We start from the raw sequence: 16326 nt of genomic DNA, 5'->3' as shown, positions 1-16326 counted from the left end.
TATAAATTGTCTTCCAAAAAGCGTAGCAAGAATTTAGTAGTTTCTCGTCAGCGATCATCTAGTACTTCATCTACAAATTCCTCTTCGTCTAGTTCATCCTCATCTAGTTCATCTTCATCTAGTTCATCCTCTTCTGATACTCCTTCGTCTAATAGAAATTCTCCAACATCTACCTCTGTACTATTGTCACTTAATAAACAAACAAATCAAGACAACAATGAATGCTTGCCTTCAACTTCCAAAGAAATTAACTTAAATAGTATTCATTCTCCAATACCAAACGAGACCGTAGTACAGGGAAATTTCAATACACGTAAGAGACGCCGTGGAGAGGCACAATGGAAGCAGAATATAACAAAAGTTTTACGAAACTCTGGATTACCCTATCAAACGAAGTCCGGACGAAATATTTCTAAGAAACAAATGAAACCAAGTTGTGGAGAAGGTTGTAGACTTAAATGCAGCTATTTTCTTACCGATGAAATAAGAATTCAAATCTTTGATTCTTATTGGGCTTTGAAAGATTTAGAGAAACAGAGACTATTCATTCACAAACACATACAACAGATAGAGATAAAGTTTCGGTCTACCAAAGCACAGAAAAATCGAAAAATCAACTATGCATTTTACTTTGAGGTTGAAGGTTCATTAAAAAGGGTTTGCAAAACAATGTTTAAAAATACATTGGATATTAATGATAGAACAATTAGAACTGTAACAGAGAAATCTACTGGAGGATTTTTGAAAGAAGATGAAAGAGGGAAACACGGTAAACATTATACTGTAGGTGACACTATAAAAAATGATATAAGAAATCATATAAAACGTATACCGAAAATTGAAAGTCATTATTTAAGAGCACAAACAACACGAGAATACATTGATGGAGGAAAGACTATATCTGACTTACATAGAGATTATGTGAATGAATGTAAACAAGATGGACGCTCTCTCTCGAAATAAAAAAATAATAGTTCCTGATCTAAAGCAAGTTTATGCTGCTAAAATAGAGATTAAGGAACGGAAAAAGAATGACTTAATGACATTACTTCTTAACAACCACATTCCTAGTTTTTATGCCAACTTTTATAATAGTTTATAAGTTTAATTATTTTTTATTACACTGTCTACTCTCGTGTTATTGCACAGCTGATTGTTATAAGTACTTAAAGTATTTTATTTTGATAGAAGTTCATTTTTAGACTTACTGTTACAAATTGTGATTTTAAATAAGTATTGAAATACCTAGATTATTTAATTTTCATAGAGTGTTTATATATTATAGTGATAGAGTGTGAATTGTTTATTTTTCAGTTAAGACGTTGTAAATTATAAGTTCCTTAATTTGATTTATTTTTTCAATGCTATAGAGGTGTACTACCCTCGTTTTAATTAAACTGTTGATCGTTTTGAAGTACATAGATTATTTAATTTTGATAGAAAGTTGTTTTTTTTTCAGTTATAAGTTTGAAAATTTAATTGTCTTTATATAAAAAGGCATTTCAAAGTCTAATATGTGTGTAATACACGTTATATTAAAGAATATATTGTATTTCATTACAAGTTAAAAATACTTGTGTCATTATAATAAACAAATTATAATAAAACTTTGTATTTTTTGTACATATAGTGTCACAACCCAGATTATTTCAATGTTTTTTTCAGGATTTTCAGATTACTAATAATATGAATTTATAGAGCTTAAAAAAACATTATAACTCGGTGAAGAAAGTTTTCTTCTAAAATAGTTCCCTTTTTAATTATGATCCAAAAACTAAACAAATTAAGTTGGGTAAACTTTAAATGTCTTTCCTGAAAAATGTAGTTTTTGGAGTTGTGACGTTATTTGAGCGGAGGTGCGATATGTATGTATCGTCTGTATGATAAACATATGATGTGTGTGTGCATGTAAGTGGTTTGGCATGTCAGAAGCACGCGGTGTGTGAACTTGACCGGTGACGTCAGCGTCCTTCACTCCGCACTCACCGACCTTAAGGCCATTTATCTTAAAGATATTGCTAAGTGTATTGACATTAAACGTTAAGTAAAAATAGCAAGTACGCTAAAAGTATCCTATTTTTGGAAAGCTTTTTAAGTTTGGGTTAAGTTTTTTGCCATCGTCAAGCTTCTTATGTTTATTTTGATTATTCGGTTCCGATGTATTTCCTAGCCATTTCGACTTTAGGTACGCCAAGAAAACTTTTGACTGTAAGTATGAATGTATGTACCTGTTATTTAATAAAATAAATAAATGTTAATTTTATGTAGCTCTAAAAATTCATAATTCTAAATCATTTATTAATATAGGTGACACAATGTACACTTATGTAGGTCAAACCATAAATTTGAAATGCATCTAATTCTACATTAACTGCCAATTCTCAAAACAAGGGCGTAAAAAGGAAGAGAAGAACTGGTAATAAACTTTTTTAAGCACTAAGTTTTTTGTTTAACACAACGAGGAGCTGCAACCATTACACCATGTTCCACATGACTTCTTAAGTAATTAATAATTTAACATCTAAACTAACATCACCGCATACACGAATTCATATACAACCAGTAACCACAAGTAGCACCCGTTCACGAGTATGACGCATGGCCAGCCACCGGTCTGCCTCGCCATATTTTAGGAAAGGAGACAACCCGACGCATGGACGCGCTTAAAATATAAAGCTTTAGTGGAGCCTATCCGCTATCCTCTTTATTATTTCAAACTACCAATATTCAATTACTTTGTACTTGTATTGTGTTTGTGTGTTTCTTGTAAAAGCAAACGTCAAAGTTTTAATTAACGTCTTACAAAGAACTAAAAGCGTTATTCTTTACAACCGCGGTATGCCGATAAGACAGATAACAGTAGCAGGTCTTTTAAAAGATAAAAGTAAAAAAAAGTGTGTGTACTTATGTACACGCGTTAGAAGTTACACTTCTTTGGCGTATGGAAAAAAATAACTAAAATGCAGTAGGCATTAACGATAAATATTAAAATTAATCAAAAACGTTTTATTTAAATAAATAAATAATTAGTAAATACTATCAAACTTGAACATAGTTATCGATTTCCATGCCACCTAGACCTAACTTTACGATGTCGAATTTAGGTGTTGGTGTGCGCGCGCATCGTAAAAATTCACTCTCATTATTTTTCTCCCTCGCGCCAAAAGAAGACGTATAACTTCAAAAAAACTTAAAGTGTCGTAAGGAGACATATGGAAGAGGTTCCCCGACATAAATGCCATCGAAAGTCTATTATATCATGTAATATATAACTACTAAACGAATACATCAACCAATAGCGTGTATATTTTCTCGATCTCCCTCAATCGGTATCAATCGCTCTCTCTCTTTTCTTCGACAAAAACGCTGCACATCTTCGTGACGATCCGTAAAAATTATACCCTCATGCGCCTAAAGAATTTTCACTTCAAAGGTTTATAATGTATAGATTGGTGGTGACGTTACGAAATTGATATAAGCCAAGTGTAAATTTTATGGGCCATTAGCTCGCTTGTTGATAGAAAGTCTCCCTTGGCGAACACGGTTACTGGATAAGTGGATAATTGGATTGTAATGGCCTCTATTCTCCATATACAATAAAAATAAAGAACTCTCCTAAGACCAGATATTTTATAATTACATTGAAATTCCCAATTAATTAATTTAAATTTTTATAAATTCGTAATATTTTAGATATAAGGCATCAGATGTCGTTTGAAAAATTTAAAAATGAGATCTTTTAAATTAATCTATTGTACACATATCATATACAATATTTAAATAATAACAACTATTTTGAATGAAAGATACTCTAATGAGACGATTAAATGTACTTAGAACTATTCAAGAGTTAACGGCTACTCAGTCATTCCAGACTAAAATTATATCCAATCTGAGATCAATAAGAGGTACATCAATATATTTTATTTAGTATATATTGATGTATCAGTACGGTTTTTCGGTGTGTGTAGTTGAGGTGTTATCGCCTTAAATTTTTATTTAAAGAATTACCATCTAAAATTCGCAATATTGGTGTGTTTGGCAAATTCAAAAAGGCAGTAAAGATGCATGTTAGAGTGAACACAGTTGACTAAAATTGAGACGGTTAATGGTGACGTGTATCTTGCTCGTATATATACATATTTTCTCATGTAAATATTTTTTTTTTTGTAATGAGAAATAAAGTTCTTTAAACATTAATTTGAATTTTTTTATACATTGCTTTGCGTCGTATATCGTTTATGGGCAATCTCTTATAGGCAACCATTAGTTACATTTCATTGTACCTATTGTATAGTACAAATATAGAAAATATTTTCTTGTAGTAGTATATATTCGATTACAATACATATATTTTTTCTAAAGCAAAATATTAGACGAACATTTAAAATTCTGACTGTTAAAAATTACATTTTTTTCTCTTTGTCTGTATCACTTAAAAACTGATTTATCTTATTATAAGTATGCTGACTTTCCAACGATGTGTTCCAAAATATAGATATATACACACAGACAATGCCATGAGTTACACAATAAAGGCTACATTGCTCTAAAAACTATCGGACTCCAATTTAATTGTAGTTTAAATGATTATTATTCAGCACATACATCGCTTGTAATAAAGGTTTGCTTACATCTTAGGGGCTTATCTCAGCTCTCGTGTTCAAGTGAAGCAGTCCACTTTATGTATGAATAAATCGCTTGCTTTTTGGGTATTATATACACATTGTTGTAAGTTGATTGAAAGATTAAATAACTTGAAATTAATGGTCAATAAATATAGTTATTATATCATTATGTTAATGTTCATATATAAGATTATGAAAATTAACAGGAATGATGATTTTTATAAATAATCGATCTAAATATTTTTTTTTAAATAAACGATTTATTATTATTTTATACTACTATTACTACTACTATCAGTTATAGACCCAACAGGAATAGTTGCTGAAAGTATTTAAATTTAGTCATCGATCTAATGCTTCTATAGATATCACCTACATATACCTACTTACCACAGGATACGATTATTACATAGACTTTAAAAAATTATAATAATTAAAAAACACTGAGGTGATTGCCTTTTTCTTGAGGTCTCAGACAGGAAACTTACGATTATTTTGAATTAAGTATGAATATTTAAATGTGTGGAATTAATAATAGATTCTATTACATGATACTTATAGATTGTTATTTAATTCTCTTATTTTTAAAGTGTTAAAGGTATGTTAAAGATATAATATGTATTTATTTGTTTATAAATAAATCTTTTATATTAATATGTTTAACAGGTGCACGCTATTTCATTTACGCAAGTTATCTGTGGTAGAGTGCCCTTTGAAAATAATGAGGTATTTACCGGGTGTGATGCGTTTGGGAGTCTTGGCTGCTGCTCCGTTTCCTCTTCCGTCGGAAGCACCACTCTTGACCCATCGCATCACAGCCGGTGTGCCGCGACCCTCCTCCACCCAGTGCGAACTCACTCTCTAACCATCAGTTAAACGTAGAACACTTAGACAACGCCACCACTTTTGACGCGAACTGTCAATCTGTCAGATTTGACAGCTTAAATTGAAAGCTGTTTATTTCCCGCCAATGCCAACAATCAAAAATAATTTACTGGATACTAATTTGGCACTGAGTTTGTTTTGTTCTTATGTGAGACGTATTTGAGAAATCAGATCATTTATTTTTGTCTTCCGTCTTTAAATAGCAAGCTTCCGTTGTTATTTCGAATCTTTGAACCCTTTTGAAGAACATGTGATTCTTGGTATTCATAAAACAATACAAACATCCTATGATTTAAGCTAAACATGCAGCCATGGTTCGTAACCAAGGAAGCTTTATTTAAAAAAAATACCCAAAGTTAACCTTAATGTAATGGTAATCATATTTTCCAATATAATATGACTACTGTAATATCTACGAATCTTAATATTAATCTCAAGGGCAAATCTGTGGGAGCAAAATGGGATAATGTAAAGACGAACGACGCGCGAAAAGGAATTTTTGTAAACATATTAATTCCAGTTGAAAGACCTAGTATGGAATACAGTAAATTGTAAGATTAACAAGGATTTTAAATATTGTTATAAACTAATAAAGAATAATAAGTTTATGTCTTTAAAATATCTGTTATTACTTATCTGTTACATTATTATGTAAATAAAACTAACAAAAAATATGCTATATAATAAATATAAACATGTACGATGATGTTTTGATTTTGTAATAGCTTTCTATTCTAAATAAAAGAAACATGCTGTAAATTTTGCCGCAATACAAATTGTAATATGCAAATACACAAGCTGTAACAATGCTTTTGTAACAAAATAGGTTACACCAAAATTTAATGTAGAAAAGCTTGATGCAGAATAATTTAGCATAGGCTACGTAAAATGTAAACAGCATATGCTACAAATCTATGTCAAGTTGATGCTATTTTCGCCTTTACTACTGACTCGAGTGCCTATCTTTACTATGTGAATTATGCATGACATGGCGGGAGATTGATATGAGGTTATGTTGGACAATGCATGGGGCAATAGGCATCTACGCTATGCGGCTTATGCTACATATACTCAGATGTAAAGGACATTTGTACCGAACAACACACGTGCGGCCAAAAAAGGGGTTCATAGACAAATTAGCATCGGAAGCTTGGTTCGCGATTCGCGGGCTAGTTGTGACGCGGCCGCGCGGTATACTGGCCTTCCCGGGGCGCGCCGCGTGACGTCAGAGCCAGAGCGTGCCCCGGCCCGCGCATGCGCTGAACAGGTTCTACTCAAATTCTCCAAGAGTACTCCAGATAGACCTCAAATTCGCTTTAGACCTTAATCGATTTTCAGATGCACGACTGGTCGGGTAGTGCCAGGGTTTAAAATATTAGATACTCAGTCCTACTAGGACTAGTTACGCAGGTTCAAGAAGTCAAGGTCAATTGTAAAGTCAAATGTGAATAAGCTGATTATCACAAGGAAATTGTTATTTACTCCAGTAAACATATAAAACAGTAAAACTGAATTTAGTACGCGTTAATCCAAGATGAAAAGATAAAATTCTAGTTATTTTAAAATTGAAAAACTTCAAATACATTTTGAAAGACCTTTTTAAATCAATAGACAGTTTTATAAAACATTGCTTAGAGTCGGCAAAAGATAAAAGCATGATTGCGACCTGACCTGCCTCATATCAATGGTTCAACTTGACCTTGCAATTTCACCAGTTATACCGGTGTTGACTGTTTCGGTAACAAAAGATTCAACGCTAGTGCGAAGTTAATACAATTACTTTTAGCAAATTTTTAGGTCAGTGCATAGCATTTTCTACAACGGTTCTACGAACGCTACAGTTTTGCTACAACTTCTACGCGTAGCCCGATGCCGCGCTACGATTAGCTTGTTCTACGATAATTGTATCTAATGTTATTTTGTATTTAATATAATAAAATAAATAAAGATTAAAAACTGCTTTTCTTTATAAATTTAACTAAATTATAAATTTTAGTTTCTTAATAATGTATGTACACATCAAATACATTTTTGAATTTAATGGTTTTATAAAAAAACTCTGAATGCAGATTTCGTTTAATAATAACAATATACTTAAGCTACAAGGTTTGATATTTACTTGTGTTCCATTATCAGCAAGCAAGATTCTAAACCTTCCGTGCCTGAATACTTCGTCGATTTTTGGATATTCTCCAACGATGCGATACGCGTTCAAGAAAATTCCATTTCTAAGTCATGTCTTCAAAGGATTAAAGTGTCTTTTGCCTGCACCTCAAAGATATTTATGGATATTCTACAATATCTGTGTGCGCTGTAGGTGTTATAAAGTACGCCGTACTGTATTAATATGAATAGCTGAAAGCATAATAGGAACTGAGGTGAACCACCTGACATCTCATTTACCTTGTGATGCTTTGTATGTTCATTATCACATGTAATAACATAGTCTACCTCAATGTCATATAAATTTGTTTCTCACTACTAATTTTTAACATAAAATTGTTTATATTTTGTATCTGTATATACTCGAATACAATAAAATAAAAATAAAATCAAAATCGTTTTGTATGATGACCAAAGCTCAGATAAATGAAGTTTAATGTATAAACAATATAAAGAAATATAGTGCGACAGTGTCATGGAACATAATTATAACGTACATGATGTATAATCAAAATCAAAATCAAAATTCATTTATTCAATTTAGATGCGTCTCATGGCATGCTTATGAATGTCAAAAACGATTACAAAATTCGCGAAAGAGCAAAACTACGCCATGCATTCGCAAAACTACCAGGAGGCCTTGTTCTGAGAAGAACGGGCAAGAAACTCAGCAAGTTTTACCCTCCCTATATATAAAAATAATTCAAAGGAAAATGTCATAAACCACAATGTCATTAAAGTTACAAAAGTAAAAAATAAAATTAAAATATGTTCTGTGATTTAATATCATAAAGATAAGGTTCTTTAAATTTCTTTTAGTTTAGTGTTTTATTTGAATCAGATTACAAACATTAAATAGATCTGATACTTACAAGCTTGGAACTAGATACAATTATTACTATAACATTTGACCTTTAACCTTTAACAATATTCATATTACCAAGGCAACAATTAAACGATAAATTAATATGTTAGCAATCCTTATGTACCTGACTTTGACGTTATAATTAGTTTGAGAATTACAATGTTACATTCAGAAATGAAATGCGCAAAATGTTTATTCCTCGTAATCTGAAGCTACAAATAAGCTTATCAGCGGTAATGAATTCTTTGTATGTGGGCAACAGTTGATCAAAACAAAAATATATTTTTCGCCTTATTTATTCTAATATAACACAAAACATAGAGCTATGTAATATATATACATAATTAAAGCCTAATTTTTGGTCGCAGCTGTAAAATTAATCTATAAAATCAACAAAAATCCCACTAAGTCTAGTTTTTAGTATGCCAAAAAAAATCTAATTCATAACAATTATTTTTTTTTTTAACCTTAAATTTTATTTTATTTTATTTACTTCACAACACATTACACCAAGATTTCATTACCGATATTGCTAACTTTTATTAATATTATTATTATAATTTCCTACTAAGTGTTAATATATTCTTTTTTGCGACTGAGGTGCAAACTAGCTGACGTGGTCTCTGGCAGAATGACCAGCGCTGTGGAACATTCTGCTCCTCATCATTATGCTGAGCCAGGGTCATTTACAGCCACAGCACACACGCATAACATGCTTGAGACGAACCGAATGGGAAGAGGAAAAAAAATTATTTACCTCTCATTATATCTTTTATTTAATTTTTTCTCTTTGATTATTGTTATTTTGTGTGTTTATGTGTGTGTGTGTTTTGTTTGTAATAAATAATATGTCTATGTCTATATCATAAAAAGAAAAGTACTAGTTAAATACATTAAAGTTCTAAAAGTGCTCGTAAAATGTTTTAACATCAATGCCTTTGAAGCACTGGTTTTTAGGGCGGGTGCCGGTCCACTGGAGTTGTGACGTCATGAGAATGACGTCAATTCAGGGGGTGGGGCACGTCGGTCGTCGACCGAGCGCCAAACCTGAAGTTGTGCAAAAGTAAATCTTAATCAAGAGAAATAAAGTTCGATTTCGCTTTTATATATTTTCGCAGCAGGAAGGAGAAAAGGTCTCAGGTTGAGGTCGTTCAATATTAAGTACGTATTTTAATTAGCAGCTGTAGAATATATCGGCGGAAGATTTGTCGGAGAGTTTTATGTGAGGAGGCCTCGACCTCTTCTACTGACGTTTTTGGATCTAGGTAATTGCATTGAATTACTGAATAACTAATCTAATTAAAGGTAATAATTATTTTATGTATATGCATTGACATGTTTATGAAAAAATAAAAATGTGTTTTACCTATCCAATATCCTTCCTAAAACGCTGGCTGGCCACCATGCGTATCCTTGATCCTGGTCTTGTTGGCTGAACCCAGGATGGGTGATGCCTTGTGTGGGCTAGATCTCTAAATGAGTGATGCCTTGTGTGTGGGCTAGATCTCTAAATGAGTGATGCCTTGTGTGTGGGCTAGATCTTGTAATGAGTGATGCCTTGTGTGTGGGCTAGATCTCGTAATGAGTGATGCCTTGTGTGTGGGCTAGATCTCGTAATGAGTGATGCCTTGTGTGTGGGCTAGATCTCGTAATGAGTGATGCCTTGTGTTTTCCTATCCAATATCCTTCCTAAAACGCTGGCTGGCCACCATGCGTATCCTTGATCCTGGTCTTGTTGGCTGAACCCAGGATGGGTGATGCGTTACGTGTTGGCTAGATCTCGTCATGAGTGATGCCTTGTTTAAAGTTGTTGCAATGTAAAGCAGCGCAAGGGACGCGCTGGAGTCAGTATGGCCGTATCGGCGCAAATTTATATATTGTTACGAAAAATATTAATAATGTTTGGGATTCATATTTTATGATAGTCTGTAGTAATTTTATATTCTTTATTATTTATGTTACAGCAATGGCGTGTTAGTGTCAGCTGCCACTGTCATTATCATTTAATGACATCGAAGTCAAATCTCTTTAAAACCGTTAATATGACTAGTTCATTTAACTTGTCAATGTTGCTAGATCTTATAATTAATCACTATTCAATGATCGATAATAATTCTGACTCCATAGTCATAATTATTATTCTGGAAAGTTATTTATCATAATTTTAAATATTGGAGACTAGATAACAATAAATATTAAAGTAATCTTTGACACTCGTTCTTATGACTCTGTTTGACTCTGTGGTCTATTCGGGTTCGGTCGTGGAACGAGTACCCGAAATATTACGAAGCTTGTTTATTACAAATTCTGGTTGTTATAAAAACAGGAACTGACTGGTGCGAGCCTCAGTTCGATTGAGCGGTCGAACCAAGCAGAAGCCTTTAAAGTGTAGACTCTAATGTCGAAATTAAATGGCAGATGCCAACAAACTAATCTATGACACCAGTATTACTGACGTCATTATCTTCAATAATTTAATGACAGTTTTAATTAATCTGGATTCGTTATTTACAGGCCCTTCGCGCCGACAGCAGCGGTGGGATCACACATCTCCAAGAGACTTCGGGAGAGCTGATCCATACGTAAGTGACGTGTAGAGTTTCGGTACTCGATTGACGTGCCGAAATGGCGCAACTACACTTCGGACCAAGCGAGCCGTTACGCAGAGTATGCTACAATGGCACGGACGTTTTTTTAAGAGGATTCGACCATATGCTACCGACGCCGACGCCGAGGTAATGGTTGCGGTGATCACAGGTATTTACCCTGAGTTTTTTCGATCTGAGTAACTGAAGAATTACCTCTGATTCACTAAATAAATTCTTATCAGTTCTTATAATATTTCGTAGGCGTAAAATCGAAAGTAGAGTAAATATAATGATATAACAAAGATCCCGTGTTATGGTATCTTCAAAATATCAATTCGTTCGATTCACTTTCTTAAACCGGGTCGTTTGTCGTTGTCGTGTTACCGGGACTGCAAGGTGAGAAATTCGTCTAAGCATAACGTTATTTCGTCATAATTCAGTAACAACAATACCGGTTTTCATGGCACAGTTTATTAAATGAGATTTCTGCCGTTGTGTGGGTCATCTAGAGTAAAATTGCTACTTCCGTCAAAATGACGAATGTAACTCGCTAAATTAAACTATTAAGTATTGTTCATTTATTAAACTTACTACAACAAAATATGTAATTAATTGTTCAAAGAAAGGTATAAGACTTTTAAAAACTATTAAAATTGTCAATTAATTCGAGAAAGTCATAATAAGATATGAATTTTATGAATCGAGAAAAAGAACGGGACGGACCAACTTTGCGTTGATTTTTGCGTGTTGAATTCGAGTGCGGTTAGAGATATTAGCAGACCAAATTTAGAGATTAGGCAGAGCCCGATATTACAGATGCTTAGATATAGCATCTGGCTTTCACGGAATTCCCTAATCAGATGACACTATTAAAAAAAACAGCTTTTGTGTTTAATATTTACGTATGTCTTTCGGTAAATTTATGTATTTTTACTTTTCGTCATCGCTGAAAGTGAAAAGAGAATTTTATATCGGTCATTATAAACATTCTCTAATATTTTGCACATATGGCAAAGTAAAATCCAAATCGAAGTTGTAAATATAAATTTGAACATTCAAATATTTGGAGACGTTAACTGCTCACAAAAAAAAAATTAAATTTGATTTGAGTGGTTTAGTTACTAATTCTTTTTGGGAAAAGGGATTCTCTTCTTTAATATAAAATCCCAGATGCTCTTGTATCTCTGTCTTTTAATAAATTTGGGAAATGTATTAAAAAGAGGAGCTGTGTAAAAAGGCTTACTATAAAGTCAGCGATTGTCTAGTTGATGAAAGGGCCTAGGACTAGTGCTGGGCAAGCTACTTCTAATTAATTTGCTATGAGCGTTGTAGTATTGTTTGATGACTTATTTTATTTTAAAAATTACCGAGAGTTTTTTACGTCGGCTTTTTCTCTCGGCCTACACCCTGTCTTCTTTGCCAATGAGTAGGGATGCCTACGGGATCGAATTTGGTGACGTGGAAAATGTGATACCTTGACGATCTTATGTTCCAAAATAAACGTGTTTTATTTTAATTTTATTCATAGTTGTCATGACAAATATCAACTTTGTATGAATACTCAATCCAAAACGCTTTCTCTTCAGCTCAGTTACATTCTACACATCAAAATGCAGTGATTTTTGTCTACCGTACGTTGCGTATTCGTTCTACCCACTTTTCGTTCTTATTCTATTTTGCTGGGTTTGGCCCATTACTAAAAACTTAAGTGTGCATTTTATATCAACCATCATAAGCGAAACATTCCATACGTTACAGATATGAGTAATTAAGATTTGAATTTAAGTTGTAAATGTAACTGTAAAAGTAATTGTAAAATTAAACCTTCTAATATTTTTGACGAACATCAGGTGCATGAATGTAATTTGATGTGAATAACTAATGTGATAATAGTGTGATGACAAAAAAAAATATATCAAGTATTTTGTGATACCATTTTACTGTGGGTTTTAATTTTTAATATATCTTTTTTTAAAGAGAACGGGTATCGGTATATTCTGTCATTAGACTGCTTTTGAGAAGAACTGCTTTATAATTCTTAGTCTAGATGTCAGCAGGCCGAGGCGGTTTACATGTTGTGGTTGGTTGAGTAACCAATTGGAGCAATTCTTTGAACGCCATGAGTTTATACTTCAGTCGAATTGACCGTATCGGCGGAAGATTTGTCGGAGAGTTTTATGTGAGGAGGCCTCGACCTCTTCTACTGACGTTTTTGGATCTAGGTAATTGCATTGAATTACTGAATAACTAATCTAATTAAAGGTAATAATTATTTTATGTATATGCATTGACATGTTTATGAAAAAATAAAAATGTGTTTTACCTATCCAATATCCTTCCTAAAACGCTGGCTGGCCACCATGCGTATCCTTGATCCTGGTCTTGTTGGCTGAACCCAGGATGGGTGATGCCTTGTGTGGGCTAGATCTCTAAATGAGTGATGCCTTGTGTGTGGGCTAGATCTCTAAATGAGTGATGCCTTGTGTGGGCTAGATCTCTAAATGAGTGATGCCTTGTGTGTGGGCTAGATCTCTAAATGAGTGATGCCTTGTGTGTGGGCTAGATCTTGTAATGAGTGATGCCTTGTGTGTGGGCTAGATCTCGTAATGAGTGATGCCTTGTGTGTGGGCTAGATCTCGTAATGAGTGATGCCTTGTGTGTGGGCTAGATCTCGTAATGAGTGATGCCTTGTGTTTTCCTATCCAATATCCTTCCTAAAACGCTGGCTGGCCACCATGCGTATCCTTGATCCTGGTCTTGTTGGCTGAACCCAGGATGGGTGATGCGTTACGTGTTGGCTAGATCTCGTCATGAGTGATGCCTTGTTTAAAGTTGTTGCAATGTAAAGCAGCGCAAGGGACGCGCTGGAGTCAGTATGGCCGTATCGGCGCAAATTTATATATTGTTACGAAAAATATTAATAATGTTTGGGATTCATATTTTATGATAGTCTGTAGTAATTTTATATTCTTTATTATTTATGTTACAGCAATGGCGTGTTAGTGTCAGCTGCCACTGTCATTATCATTTAATGACATCGAAGTCAAATCTCTTTAAAACCGTTAATATGACTAGTTCATTTAACTTGTCAATGTTGCTAGATCTTATAATTAATCACTATTCAATGATCGATAATAATTCTGACTCCATAGTCATAATTATTATTCTGGAAAGTTATTTATCATAATTTTAAATATTGGAGACTAGATAACAATAAATATTAAAGTAATCTTTGACACTCGTTCTTATGACTCTGTTTGACTCTGTGGTCTATTCGGGTTCGGTCGTGGAACGAGTACCCGAAATATTACGAAGCTTGTTTATTACAAATTCTGGTTGTTATAAAAACAGGAACTGACTGGTGCGAGCCTCAGTTCGATTGAGCGGTCGAACCAAGCAGAAGCCTTTAAAGTGTAGACTCTAATGTCGAAATTAAATGGCAGATGCCAACAAACTAATCTATGACACCAGTATTACTGACGTCATTATCTTCAATAATTTAATGACAGTTTTAATTAATCTGGATTCGTTATTTACAGGCCCTTCGCGCCGACAAATACGACGTGAGATTAATATTTAACCTACATTTAAATTATATTTACGTTCACGTTAAAAGTATAGTTGTTACATAGACTATTAAAACCAATAAACAAAATATTCTGAATTCTAAATATGAGTACCCGAAAATAATAAAATCAATATAATGCGATAAATACGTAGCTTTTTTTGATATTAGACTAATCAAAATTAACTAACATACGGCAATATTTAGTATTAAATAAAAATAATGAAGTATATTAAAATTACCGTAATTAATAATAGGGGTCTTATTTAGATAATTTGCTGACAGCGCCATCTGTTGTTGCATAAAGAAAATAAATTTCAGTTTAAATTCGAACAACTTATATCTAAACCTCAACTACAATCTTAGTTATTGTTTGAACATTATTTTACTAGATGGCGCTTTATGCAAATTACACAAACTTATAAATTACTGTTTCTGAAAAATGAGTACAAAACTCAGTAAATGAGTATAGTTGGTCACCTTAATGTAAGGTAACATTCTTTTTGATTATATAATAAATACAACTTATAATGAATATTTAAAAAAAACTTAAACTATAATTATCGTTATTATTTATGTAAATATTGTGATTGCTATTACATGTCTTACAATAATTATGTTCATATAGTCGCATTTGCAGTAAAGAATGTTTAAATTAAAAACATTTCTCTTATAAAACTTTAAATCATTATTCAAACAAAGGCGGCATAGTTCTGGTTTATTTATCTTCCGTAATGCGCCCATCCCGTGATTTATTCATGCGGTTTCCTAGTGTCCAAGAACAAAGAAATTTACATTTACACTATTATTGCATGGACTCGGCAAAATAACCAGGCTAGGTGTTAAGCAAATTAGGTAAGCTTTTGCAGGTAAAAAATTAAATAGAATATATATAATTTTTATATTCTTCTTTCTCAGTCTAGCAAATTTTTTTCACTTATAACTGATTGTCAATGTTATTAAATTTTAGAGTCTAGTATAATCATTCTATATATAAATACTTATCACAAAAGAAAAGCGTCGTGTTTTAACTTTTATCTCATTTCTAGCGCGTTGTTCCCAGGAGAAATTGTTGGAATACAAAGATTAGAGAATTTCATTAACATTAAAAAATATATAACAGTAAGTATAATCATAATCATTTTTCAAGAGAAATTTATTTCGCTTAGAGTGGCAGTCGTTGCCATCGCCAAGGATTAACGCACAGCGTTTAATTTACCTTTGGTGAAAGAATAATTGTTTGAAAATAAAAAAATTCTACGAAAAAGGCACAAAAACGAGTTTACTCCGTTTTCCATTTTTGTTTCCAAATTGCTGTCAGTCATAGTAGACCAGTGCCGAAGCCTTCAAAAATAGTAAAAAACGAAAAAAAATTACAGTAGGATGAAACCCATTAGAAATGCAGGGGAATATGATCAAAATGAAAGGAAAAATAAATTACGGTCGATCCGAGTTCGGGAAGTGGGAGGGGGGTGACTTTTAAGGGGGAAAAATTGTTTATCTTGATTTCCGGCGAAACTACCAGTCCTATGGAAAAAAGTTAAATGGCAAAGTTGTAGGTCATAAAAAGATCTACAACTTTGGTATTTACAATTTTTTCACATAACCTCAAAATTTAGGTGAAAAATTCAA

At 32.9% G+C, this 16326-nt stretch overlaps 1 protein-coding gene across 7 annotated transcripts in view; it reads right to left on the bottom strand.

Annotated features, from left to right (window-relative positions):
• The window catches only part of LOC110999894 (cAMP-specific 3',5'-cyclic phosphodiesterase, isoforms N/G), a 295372-nt gene that overhangs the window by 82441 nt on the left and 196605 nt on the right, over window positions 1-16326 (bottom strand). Inside the window, exon 1 of one of the 7 annotated variants that reach the window (XM_045630596.1) lies at window positions 5363-5379. The exons of the other annotated variants lie outside the window; for them this stretch is intronic. The gene's annotated coding sequence lies outside the window, so the exon portion shown is untranslated. Of the gene's footprint in view, window positions 1-5362; window positions 5380-16326 lie in introns of those variants that run through there. 7 annotated transcript variants of the gene reach the window in all.

The sequence above is a fragment of the Pieris rapae genome, chromosome 12, assembly GCF_905147795.1.
Source record: "Pieris rapae chromosome 12, ilPieRapa1.1, whole genome shotgun sequence".
Classification (NCBI taxonomy): domain Eukaryota; kingdom Metazoa; phylum Arthropoda; class Insecta; order Lepidoptera; family Pieridae; genus Pieris; species Pieris rapae.
The sequence above is the reverse complement of the archived record's forward strand: the minus strand, read 5'-3'. Positions and strand labels throughout refer to the sequence as shown.